We start from the raw sequence: 13,127 nt of genomic DNA, 5'->3' as shown, positions 1-13,127 counted from the left end.
GCAGTTCCACGCCCAGCGTACTGCGTGGCCTCGGCAGCAGACACCGACAGACCTGGGAGCGTCTCCTCCCGGCGTGAATCACAGCGGGGCAGCACGGCCACAGCTCCGTGACTTCTGGACCCGCTGCCTCCAGCCCTGCCCTCGGCTCTCAGCTCCCAGCCCAGGGCAGGGCTGTCCCCGTCCCCCAGCAGGGGCCAGCCCGGTTCCTTTGCCGGTCGCACCGGTAGGGCTGGGCTGGCGGCAGCGCTTTGGGGACACGTCCCCATCACCAGCAGCCCCCGAGGACGCTGCCCGGAGCGCTGGGAAGCCTGCAGCCAGCTCAGCCCTTTCCCTCACGAGAAGGAAAAACCCCACACCTAAAACCCTACTCATTCAACCACCCGGGGTGCGTAGGGGTAAGGTAACCCACCTCGGGCACTGGCGCGTCCGTTTCCACCGCCGTTCCCATCCCACCGCGCACCAGGATTAAAATCCGACGTCTTAGGAGGAGGCAAAGCCGGGGCTTCCCCCTGCCTCGCTGCCTTAACACGCAGCAAACTGCCCAGCGCCAACGCCTCGCGTACACGGGGGCTTTGCCATTTGTCTGCTTTCACGCCAGGAACACGATGCGGTGGGTAATAAGGAGGATTATTTGTGGAGCTCGGGTAATTTTATCTTTCCTTCGCTCGCTCAACACCGGAGCGCCACAAAGAGAACGCTCCCTGCGAACCTCAGATTCAGGACTGCAGCTCCCGTGGAAGGGAAACGTTTTTATCCAGCGGTGACATTCCACCACCTTATTTCCCATTTGATAGAAACCGTAATTTTTTTGGTTTGTTTTCTACTCTTAAAAATGCCGAGAGTTACCCCTAAATACCCCTCCTGTTCCAAGGCGGTTTGTCCGGGCGCACCTTCGCTGCCCTCTCCCCCCACCTCCAGCTCATCGCCGTGAGCGGGAGCTCTCCAGGAGGACACATGGCGAGCAGCCTCCGCTCCTCATTTCCATAGCAAAGGGAGTGATTCTTGGCTTTGGATCACAGCCATTTTGATCTGGCTGCTCTCCAAAGAGAAGGAGGGGGGGGAAATATGCGCAGGCTCCGGCAAGGAGAGGAGCGAGGGGGGATCTTTCGGCACAGCACAGAAAGCGAGCAGGTGGAAAACAACGCAGGGCTGGTTTGACCCCGAGCACCTACAGGAGTCATCCCCTGCCTCTTGCTAGAAGGGAAGAGCGTTTAGCATCCTGATTTGTCCTCGGTCCTGAAGCCCAAAGGATTCCCTCCTCTGCCATCCTCAAATCCAGCAGAATTTGGGACCTGGGGCCGGCTGCAGGCGAGCAGTGCCCGGCCCTGCTCACCTCTAGGATTTTGGGGAGCGATGACACCCACCACGGTTTGCCATCCAGAAGAGTGGTTTGGCCTCGGCACGGCAGCGCGGGCTGGCGATGGGACACCACGATGGGGCTCAGCTCAGTGGCCAGGCTGCAGCGTGAGGCTTTAAAACAGGACGGCTAATTCCATCCCTGTACCGCTGCTACGTCTGAGGCGAGGAGCTGGAACGATCTCCGTACACTTGCTAGACAGGAAATGCTTTTTTTGGGGGGGGGTAAAGTACAAGTTTAGAGGATTTAAAGCCTCGCTGCCGGGAGCTGAAAGGAGTTTCAGTTTTGCCAGAGCTCCAGCCCTCAGCACAATTACAACAGAAGCGTCCGCCACCCTGCACCGGCAGCTACAACGCAAGTGCTGACAGCTCCGCGCCGGCGCTGATCTCCTGGACCTGCTGCGTGGCACCAGCACCTTGCGCGTCCTGCACGGGGGCGCAGCAAAGAGCCTTCTGTTAATTTGCATTCTTTCTTTCCCATTCCCTCCCCAAATGTCAAGTGACTTCCAGCTGAATGACACCTCCCGTTCCGTTCCGTCTCCCGCTGCCTGTGCCCGCCATATGGCTCAGGCTCTGGCCTCCGTGTCAGCATTTAAAAGGATCTCGGATGCCGTCAGCCCCGCTCGCACAGTGATACTTTTCATTCCGTTCCTTTCTGATCTCCCATCACGATGTGTCACAAGAGTTACCATGAGTTTGCCCATTTTCCTGTTTATAAAGGATTTATCTGTCTAGAGAGGCCAACAGATGTATTTCTGCGGCTTCGGAGGGTTTTCAGTCTGCTTATGCAAGAGGAAACGCATCCTGCTAGGGAACGCTTACAGGAAAACCCCCCACTAATGGCAAAATCCTGCTCAGCCCATGTGACTGGGAGCCCTTCTGGAAAGGGAGACGTTTGGAATAAAAGGCTAGTTTAAGTCCCGGCCAGCCGGAGGCTACTGCTCGGGGGGGAGGGAGAGCCAGTCCCCCAGCCTGGGAGAACCGTGCTTCCTTCTGACACGCTGGTATCCGGGGCTGGAAGGGAGTAGGGCTTCTCCTCGGAGGGAAAACCTCAAGGAAAGCAAGTGGCAATGTTTCTGGTAAGCCCCCAAGCCCCATTCTGCATCAGCCGTATTGAAGAAGCTCCGTGAGCTCCAGTGGCAGCTCTGAAATAAATTTGGTCTCAGATAATGATCAAGACGAGAAGCAGACAAGGAGAAAGAGCAAGGCACGACAGGCGATGCCACAGGGGTGGGTTACCACTGATGCCCACGATAAGGGGACATCTGCCTTGCACGAAGGGTGGGACAGGGCGGGCAGCCTGGCTGCTGACATGGCCGAGGGGATCCTGGACCGCGGAGGGGGAAGCCTGCATCCCTCGGGCATCGGCACACAGTCCAAGGTCATCCTGAATCACCTGGGATGAGGCTCCTGGGCCTAATCTGCAAAAGCAACGAGTGCTCAGAGCTGAAACCCTTTCAAAACTATATCAGAACGGACGGTGTAGTCCTGAACCCAGAACCAGGCCCCAGGGGTTTCCACCAGAGGCACAAATCCTGCGCACAGGGCAGAGGAAGCGCCCTCGGCGCGGCGCTCAGCCACGTGCACAAGCAGCTGGCCACCACCGAGAAGCCCACGAGGAACCCAGCGAGTCGCTCTTCAGATCGCTCTGAGCATCGCGTGATGGATAAGGCCCAGAGCCACGCGTGGAAGGGAGGATGCGAGCACTCGGAGGCCTTGAGGAGACCCCATCCCGCTGCTCCTCCCGTGTGCGCGGAGCCCTGCCCGCCGCCGGCACCGCCAGCAAGGGGCTGGGGGACGCGGGACTCCCCAGACAGCCTCATCCCAACGCACGTGAGAAGGGGAAGAGCTGAGCACTGCCCAGGTTATTTCCTCATCGCTTCACGCTCATGTTTCTTCATCTCTCAGCGCTCGGTTGTGCAACCTCAGCACGTTCCCCGCAGCCCACGCGTGCGCATCGCACCCCAGCAGCGGCACACGGCTGCCGGCAGCCGTACCCTGCCTCACGCTCAGCCGAGCCACGCACATATTCCTTAAAATGCTCAAACGCTTCGCGGCCTTCCCGTACTAAACACGGCAGCACCTTGGAAGAAACGCTCATCCTGAAGAAGAGCTCGCCAGGTCGTTGTAAGGACAGCATTTGAGGAGCATTTCCGAGCAAGGGGAGTGAGAAACATCCCCAGGGAAGCAAGCAGGCAAGCATTTGCTGGCACCCACCACTGCTAGCAAGGAGCTCTCGGGGCGGAGAACCGGCGTGGCACCAGCGGGGCTGCGGGAGGACTTCGTCTCCCTCTCCCAGTATCAAGGGAATCAGCGGACTCAGTCTCATCGTATCAAGGCTTGCGATATTTGGGCAGGGAGGAAGCGAAGGGGGGGGGGGGGGCGGCGAAATAAATCACACGACCACAAAAATGCAGCTCACCCCAGCACTTCGCATGAAACCTCTGGTAGAAAAGGGAACCACCGCCAATACCTTGACTCAGGGCCCTGCTCTTAAACATAAAGCTATTCCCCCTATGGAGCACCATTTCAAATCAATTCACGTTGAGCCCACTGCTGACAGAACTTTTGTTTTCAGATGCTGGGAGTTATTTAAACCACGGGCAAACACTACTACAGATGGTCACAATTCCAAAATACATCATATTTGTGCACAGATGATTTTCAGTCTTTGGTTACTTTAGCCTAGGTTGAGCAAGACCCTGCCATCTGATTTCACTTCATTTTAAAGACAAAAAGCTGGAATCTGAACTTAATACTGAAATTTCCAGCTGCTATACCACTGGCAAGATTCTATTTTGGGATGGGAACCTAAACCACAAACTACCAGGGAATTCGATTATATCTCAACTGGGGAGCACAGCACATTGAAAACGTAACGCAACCCAAACCTAAAATAAGCTGAAATAGCTGTTTGGGACGAAACGCAAGGTGTTGGTTCTAACTTGTGAAATACTCGATACGACTGTTTTTCCGAGCTGCACCCCAAAACAACCGCGCTGTGACTGACAGTAACACGAAGAGCTCTGGATCAGAAGTGCCTGCAGCCCCAGAGCTCCCAGGCATCAAGGAGCATGGATTATTTCGGAAGGGGCTGCCCTGCACGTGCTCCCCTCACCTGCAGATCCCCCGCGCTGGGGCTCCTTTCAAGCACATGTAGGGATGCCGTGGATATCTCCTCCTGAAGACCTCTGGGTACACAACTCACCTCCTTAGCTACGCAGCCTCCTTGCTCCTACCGTTTTGTAGCTTGTGCCTTTATCAGCTGCCATCACATCACTTACCGCGACTTGCGGTGACAAAAGGGCACCGCAGTTAGAAATCATTACCCAGAAGAGAGAGCGTTGTCTGGCTTCACTTAATCCGTGTCGTCTGCCATAAAGCTACAGCAACAAACGCACACGAAAACCATTACACAAAACAATTCATCAGGAGGCCGCAGTGGGATGGGTAGCTGGTGAGGAGACACTAGAGCAGTGGCACAAACACAAACAAAGCGCCTGGTCGGAGGGGCTCAAAGGAGCCCAGCGGGTGCTCTCCTGCTGCCCCCACACAGCGACCACCCCCAGGCAAACCTCCCTCCTGGGGTCTGCATCTCTGGTGGTATTCTCCTTTTGCTGCCACCAGACACAGGAACTCAGCCGCGAGCGCCAGCCAGGCAAGGGGAACCCTGCCCTGGAGCAACCTCTCACCTCCAGGCACCGCCACGCCAGCAGCTGGCCAGGGGAGGCCTCACTCTGCCTTCCACAGGCTCCCCTGCAAGAGCCTTCGTTCTCCTCCACTTTCTCCACCGGTTAAACACCAGAGATGCCTCTTCACACGCTGTATGCTCATCTTCTGCCAAGAGACAGAGCAATATACTTCCAGCGCTGAGCAACAGCCCTGTGAACTCCAGCCAGAGACATTACACCAGCACGATGGAAGATGCTACTTACAGCCCTGGGGACCGACTGCATCACCCCTCCAGCAAGAGCAGCACAAGCCACAAAGGAGGGAGCAACAGGGCTCCAGACCACACTTTGACCCCGAGGAAAACACGAGACAGAGAGCACAACCCCCTGTGCAGAGCTGCAAATCAGCAAGCCTGTTAGGACGGCCGAGCTCCAGGATTCCTGTTAAGAGAAGTATGCAGATAAAACGCTTGCTCCATACAGCTGACCTAGTTCTCTTATCAGCGTAGCCGAGCTAACGAGGAAGTATCAATCTGTTCGGAGCTGCTACCCCAATTTGCTGGATTCTGCTCTCTTGAAGGCTGCATGCAAGCTTCTTCTGAGATCATGTTCCTGAGTGACATATCACAAGATTTTTTTTTTCTCCCCCCCTTTTCTCCTTTGAATCTGGGAAACAATCTTGGTGTGAAAGCCCAGTCCCAGCTAAGGACGGTGGTTATGAATGCAGGAAGAGCTCCTCTCCACCAGAGCTTCATTAGGTTCTTCCCAAATCAGCGTCTCAAGCCCAGCTGGAGCCCTCCACGTCCCACCGTTCCCCAGCAATTAGCCAAGGCACAGGCACTTCTTTGGAACACAACCGAGTCCTGGCAGCAGGAAAGGACTGTACAAATGGCCAACAGTCTGTGTCGGAGGCAGCTCCTGGTCCAGGACGCAGGCCGTACCAGCCAGCGATGAGCCCGAGCTGGAGGCCAAGCAGCCCCTGGGTGCTGGGAACCCAGCACAAAAATACAAAGAATAACACGTGCAGGATTTCCCTTTCTGCACCAGTCAAGAAGAGGCGCAGACATGAAGTTAATTTGGTTAACACGCTATTTTCTAAGGTAAGCACGCTTCCTGCTGAACTCCAGTGGCTTTGAGATATTCCTGGAAGCATCACGCTGCTGCTCCTTGCTGACAGTAACCGAATCGCGCCTTAAAAAACTGGTGAGATTTATCAAAAGGGGAAATCTCCAAAGGCTTTGATAAACTGTTTCTGTTCCTCCCAAACCACAACATGCCGTGGTATCCATAGGAAGGAGCTATAAATGCTGAGGATGTTTCGGGGAGAAGCCGCCTCACAGAGGAGGGGCCGCAGGTGCCCTGCGGCACCCCAGGAAACCCAGGCCTGCAGAGAGCTCGCCGCTACAAACACGGAGCCAGCAGGGCCGCGAATTCCTCCCAGCTTCGAAATCAAGCAGAAACAACGGCTCAGCACAACCCAGGCTCGCCAGCAGAGCCGCTAAGTGTGACTCAGACTGACCAGGCGGGGATGCCGAGCTCTCCAGATGGCCCGGCCTGACCGCAGGCCCTCTGCCGGGCGGCAGCGGGGCCCGGCCCGCGGGCAGGCCACGAGGACGGCGGCGCTGCCTCGGGGAGCCACAGCGGGGCCTCTCGGGCTCACCTTGGGGCCGTACACGGTTGTGGTGTCAGGAGTTTGCTTCTGGCCCCACGACAGCAGATGTGATGACCCTGACACGAGTGGCGTCAGGCTGCAGCCCCAGCACAGAGCGGCGTGGCCGGCCGTGCCCTCACACCACACTTTGGGATGGGGACACTACCCCAAAAAATAATAAGTGCTCTGAAACACCTTGACCGCATCCTATCTATGCCGGATCCCCATCTAGTGACTCCCACTGCTTGCTAGCACCCACCCGGCAGGCGAGGCACTCGGGCGTGGAGCTGCTTTTGTGGTTCTCCACATAAGAACGGCGACGGCTTGTCAAAGGCAAGGCAACGTCCTGGACAAAGACGACGCAGAAGGCTCGGGCTGGATGGCGTGAACGCCGCTCAGGTTTTAATGCTGTACAAATAAGCTGCAAAATGGATCTCAATTCTCACAGTTGGAACTGGCACGTACTTCTCCAGATTTCCATTTGCTGTCCTGCCAGCTCTTCTGGCCAAGCAGCCTATAATTCAAAGAGCACCATTGTCATTCTGTCCCATTTCCGTAACGTGCAATTTGAAATCAGGGCTGGGGCGGAGGGAGGGAGGGGCTGGAGGAGCCTAAAACCCAAACCCAGATAGTTCGATCTGCTAACTCGACTTCAGATCCCTATCTCATGGTACCAATTACGGCCCCTCGAACATCCGCTTCGACAAAGGGCTCCGAGTTCAAACGCATTTCCTCTGTCCTACAGCTGCTCTTCGGCGCGGATCCATCCGGGACCAGAGCTGCCACCCTGCGCCTCGACACAAGCCCCGGGCCATGCTTCTGGGCAGAACCCAGCATCGGGAAGGGGACCGAGGGATTGCAGCCTGCATCTGGTGACCTTTAAGCTTTACTTACCTGTTGCCTCGACAGTCATGGTGCTGCGGGCACAGCCTCAGCTTTCAGCCCTTCGACAGGGCTCCTGTGGCATTTACAGCACCGCTGGAGGAGAGCAGCCGAAACAACAGGCGGTCTTACACCCAGATAAGCCCCAGCTGGTTTTTATGTGATCTTTCCTAGTGCTTCAGAACTCCCCTAGTAGAGCAGAAGATCAATGTAGCCAGCGCTACATAAAAAGAACAAAAAGATAACCTCTGCCCCCAGAGAAACATCAGGGAGCAAAGCGAAGAGCGTGGAGATAACACACACGCATCCAAAGCGCGGGGAAACAGGAGGCCAAACCTGGGCAGCCTACCCCTCCAACCACATCTCGAGAGGCCTCGCAGAGCTAACAAATCGCTCCAGAAAGCGGCAGCGGCCAGGAAAAAGATGCTGGGAAGCACGACACCCAGCTAGGAGCGTTTTGTGCAAGGACAGCTTTGCCTACACGTCACGCTGTGCTAAAGCAGAAGTACGTCTGGCAACCTGCGTTCGTCTGAGCTGGCTCTGAAGTTTTTCCTGCCTTGCAAACCCATCTCGGCAGATCCGAAAATGAATACGAACCAAAAAAGAAATCATCTCACCCTCCTCCTGTTCTGAACAGGACAGCTTAGCGGCTGCTCGCTCTCCAAGATACTGCAGTACTTACGCCAACCGCGCTGCAAGGAGCTAACCAGCTAACCCCCGCACCGCGTGCTGGTGCAAACACGTGAGCCGCCTGTATAACACACATGCTTATGATTCCCAGGGAGAAATATTCCCTATCTAGTACCTGAAGAGCTGAGAAAAACGCTTGACCTCGCATTTCCCACTTGGAAAGAGGAATATCAATCTGCTTCACCCAGATAACTGCAAGAAATGGTTGCAACGCTGCCTCGGTGGGATGAAAAATACCAACCCAACGCCAGGCGGACACCCCAAGCCGTGGCGTGTTTGGGATTCCAGCTGGAGATAACACACGGTGAAGTTTCTGAGCATTTAAAGCGAGGGGAAAAAATTTTTTAAAAAAGTGGCTTTGAGACCTAACACGGCTGCGCTGATGCCTATCTCCGTATCGAGTGATCATCTGCCCAGACCCGCCAGCCTGCCCGGCTCCCCGGGGACAGAGTGCTTACTACGGCTTGAATTTGTTATTGCCTGCTAATCCCTGGTGGTGCTAATTATCCCCATTATCAGTCTGTCTGACGGTGCCTGACCCACGTCCAATATCCGAATTCGCAGCGCCGGAGGATGTCGAGTCCCTGCCAGGTTTGCACGGAAGAGAGCCCTTCGAGACGGCACTTTTATACGCGTACGTGAGATAAACAACGGGTTTTCAAGGACCCAAGAACACAGTCACTATGGCAACTCTATGCAGAACCAGGGGGCGGAGGGGGAGGGAAGGAAGTTCCCACATTTCGGAAGGCTGGGGCCAGGGCGAGCCGAAACGCAGTACCCAGGCTGCTGGCGCTGGGAGCTGCAGGTGAAACGCAGCGCCCGGGCTCGTGGACGGATGCAAAGAGGGCTTACTTTGGGGCAGGCCACCCCCTCCGGTTTTATGGCACCCGGAGCAGGCGTCTTCGACATCACTGCAGAAACGGTTGCCTTGATATTCGTCTACGGAGGGCTGTACGTTGAGTGAATAGATGCAAAGATGCTACGGCCAGCCAAGATTTGCTGAAAACTTGCACCTCCTTCGGAGGGCCACGAGAAGGCCAGGAACCTTCCAAACGGGAACACGGACCGGGGCACGCACCAGCAGAGCTGCAGGGGTAAGCTGCTAGCTCATCTCAGGGCGCCTGACCGCATCAGGCTGAACCTTAATCACTTTAAGTCAGATCCCACCACTACCCTAATTTTATTTCCACTGCTTTTCCAAATTCAATTATTAAAAGGGAAAACAAGGAAAACCTAATTATGATGGATCGAGAGGCCCAGCTCAGTGTCAAGCAGCATCACGGCAACTGAGCCAACCACATCCAGCTTCCCCCACTGAGAGCCAGACCTCAACAGAGGCACCGCACGCTGAGAGCAGGAGATGAATTAGCTATCACTTGTTATCATCAGCAGAATTTGTGCAAGACCCAGCAAACAGCGTGCAAGAAGCAAGGCGGTAATGTTGAGGAAATGCACCTCTACACCAAGGAGACTTCTCGCGATGGGCAGCAGCAGGCCAGCAGGCTTTGGCAGCGCTGTTGTTTGCTCCCCTTAAGGAAGGGATGCCATTTTCACTGTTTCTGTCGAGCTCCTTGCTAGCTCCTGACCTGCAGAGCAGGATTTTAAAGCTTCTGTGGTATTCCATCACACAAGGCTCCTCCATTTCAGGAGCACTTTGTGACCTCCTACAAAGAGAACTGCTGTTAAGAGATTGTATCTGTCTCAGTAGCGTGAAGAGTTTCATGGGAGAAGGGCAAAAAAAAAATAATATCTATTTGAACGAGCGCGCAGCAGTGCCTGAACAGACACCTTCCATTTTATGCTAAATCACTGCCTCTACTCACATCCTGCCATTAATTGTGACCGTTTTCGCATTCGCTACACAAACCTACGAGGCACGTAGAATGTTAATTTACAACGGAATGAAAGCAACGATGCTGTCACCAGGAAGAATTTTACACCGCTTATAATTGCGGAACAGCCTTCGGTGCCGAGACCTGGGCATCTTAAAGGACGGCACCTGCTGGGGGCTTTGCTCCTCCGAGGGACTCAGCACCCGTCCCCACTGCTGCGCCCAGAGGCTGGGCGCCTCCTGCGTCACCCAGCACGCTACGTGCTGATGCTATCGGCTTAAAGCACATGCAAAATCACCTACCGAGCAATTATAACCTCAGAAAGAGGCTAATAATCCATTTGAGCATAATCATTCACACGGGAAAAACAGACCAAGACAATGCTACCCGCAAATACCGTGCCCAGTAACCGATTCCTACCCGTACCGGTGGAATTATTCCGACACAGCTGGAATAAGCAGCTTCCAGCCCTAGCTTTCCTGAGTCACATCAGGCAACCTAAACCCTTCAGCCTTAGTTTTGACGTGGCATTCACCCCGGTCACGTCAGCATCACCTGCATTTGTGCATGTTGTGACAGAAAGCTACAGCTCATCTCCTGTCAGCATCCAGCCACCAACGACCTGGCTTTTCAGACAGGACCGCGTAACCAGTGCGCCTGTAAATTGAAGCCGTAAGCAGTTTTTAATCAGACAAATTTCCGAGTTAACAACCAGAATTTAAGCACACCAACAGCATTAGGTGGGGGAGGCTACAGGGCAAATACGAAAGGAGAACGCAGGCGCGTGGTTCTTGCTCGTGTGCCCTGTAAATGCTTAAACTGGGGCACTCGAAATCCTCAGCGAGTTGCTGTTCCAATGCATCCTCGTGGAAGGCCTGCGATTATCGCAAGAGCCTCGGTGAAACACAATCAAAACAAACAAAACCAGACTTTAAAAGTCAAGCGAAATGTGCCTGCGAGTTTGCATAAAAGGACATTCCTAGCCCTGGGAGTGGTGCAGCGATGACCTCACCGAGTCGAAAACTCTGGCCAGGAAGTGTTTTGCTCATGTCTTCAAAATAGGAAGTTGGCATCCGAGCTAAGCGTATTCCTCGGAATCGATAATCAAATGAAGGACAGCAACATAAATCCTCCTCTAATCAAAATGCAACTTCGTGCTTTAATGAGCCATTTTATGAGACGGTCGTTAAAGTCTCTAATATTGAATTCGACATGATGCCTGTAACAGTTACCGAGAGCAGATCTCTCGTAGCCCCTTGCTGTATCAGTCAAGAGAGCTGATATTTTACCCTTCTGTGCATTCCATCTCATTGCCATTACACCGAATCCCTGCCTTTTGCTTGGAGTGAATCCCAGAAGTGACAGATGCAATAAGCATGAGGATTTAACTTGAAAAATCCAATGATGTTTGAAAAGGCAGCTCACCAGAAGATAGAGCGATGCCAGCAGAGAACATAAAGAGACCCAAACGCTGATTAAAGCAATCTGTAGGAAAGCCTACAAGTGACCATTGAAAAATTACTACCGTGAAGTGCTACACAAAAACAAACGCTCCCTGAAATACACCTGAGCGTGTCAGCTTTTACCGTGCTCCGGAAAATAAGAAAGCAGCACAAAACAAACAGGCACTGACTTTATCACAACAGTATCTGCTCTCCTACCTTTGTGTACACAGTCTCTAGCAAACGTTAGCCGTCGTGCGCTCACCGAGACGTTTTATTGCAATCTGCCTTCCCCTGGAGCAGGAAGGATGATTCAATGCCTGCTGCTCAAGGGACAGCCGAGCGCCTCCTGCCCTGCCCCACGCTGGGCAGGGGTTGCCCCCTGCTCCACCCGTGTGTGCTGCCCACGGGGCGCACGGTGCCGCTTGGCTCCGCTCTCCTGGGGCGGGCGCAGGGCTGAAGGAGAGGCTAACGCCCAGCAGCGTGGCTGTAGCCTGGCCTACAAATAAACCAGAGCCGGTAGCAGGGAACCGAACGCCACGCCGTGCCGCAGTGGAAGTGGCGCTCGTCCACGTCGCCGACATCCTCGGTCGCCGACATCCCCGGCCGCTGACACCGCTCCCCGCACGCAGCTGCGGCAGGGTGCTGGCCGTGCTCAGAGCCCCACGGGCAGGCTGCGCCCACAGCTGCCAGCACAGAAACCCCAAACCAAGGGGCATCCCCCCGCGACAGACCCACGTCCATCGCTCTCACTGCTGTCCCCACGCAGCTCCCAGTCCACTGCCGTGCCCCGTGCCATGTACACGGGGGCACCGGGGGGTCACCGTGCCGGAGCCCCCCGGGAGCAGCCCGAGGCGGTACCGGGCCCGAGGCCACCCCTCGGGGGGCAGCACGGCAGGACCCGGCCCCAGCGGCCCCCAGCAGCCCCCGGAGCCCCGGCTCCTTTTGTCCGCCCTCCGCAGCGCCCCGGGAGGCGGCGGCGGCGGCCCGGGGGCTCCGCGCTGCCAGCGAGCGGGGCCCGGCCGCGGGACAAAGGACGGGCGGCACCGGGCACCGGGAGGCACCGGGGGACACCGAGGAACACCGGGCGGCACCGGGCACCCGGGCGGCGGCACCGGGGCGCTGCCGGCAGCCGACCGGGGGGAGCCGCGGCCCGGCCCCGCTCCGCCAGCGGCCGCCACCTCCGCCGGATGCCGGAACCCGCGGCGGGGCCGCGCCGCTCCGCTACCTAATAAGGAGGCGAGCGTGGAGGAGCCGCGCTCCGCAGCCGCCCGCGCTGCCCCCGCGGGCCCGGGAGCGCTGACAGCCGCTGCTCCGCCGCGGGCCGGGCGCTAACGGGCGGCCCCACCCGGCCACCGGAGGCTCCCGGCTCCCAGCACCCGCTCGGCCCCCGCCACCCTCCTGCCCCGCCATCACACCGGGAGCCCCCCCCCCCCGCCTCCCTCCCGGCACCCCCGCGGCCGCCGCGCACCGCGATCCCGAGCTGCAGCCCCGCGTCCGCTCCTCAGCCCGGCGGAGCCACCCCCGCCGCTGCCGCCGCCGCCGCCGCCGCCGCCCGACTGACCGCGGCGCTCGGGGGCGGGCCCCGCCCCCGCCTGGCCCC

At 56.7% G+C, this 13,127-nt stretch overlaps 1 protein-coding gene across 2 annotated transcripts in view; it reads right to left on the bottom strand.

The window, feature by feature from the left end:
* Nucleotides 1–13,127, bottom strand: part of CORO1C (coronin 1C) — a 46,086-nt gene that overhangs the window by 25,051 nt on the left and 7,908 nt on the right. Inside the window, exon 1 of one of the 2 annotated variants that reach the window (XM_035340693.1) lies at nucleotides 12,996–13,121. The exons of the other annotated variant lie outside the window; for it this stretch is intronic. The gene's annotated coding sequence lies outside the window, so the exon portion shown is untranslated. Of the gene's footprint in view, nucleotides 1–12,995; nucleotides 13,122–13,127 lie in introns of those variants that run through there. 2 annotated transcript variants of the gene reach the window in all.

The sequence above is a fragment of the Oxyura jamaicensis genome, chromosome 15 (genome assembly GCF_011077185.1).
Source record: "Oxyura jamaicensis isolate SHBP4307 breed ruddy duck chromosome 15, BPBGC_Ojam_1.0, whole genome shotgun sequence".
NCBI classification, from domain to species: Eukaryota; Metazoa; Chordata; class Aves; order Anseriformes; family Anatidae; genus Oxyura; species Oxyura jamaicensis.
This window is presented reverse-complemented; position numbering and strand designations above follow the sequence as displayed.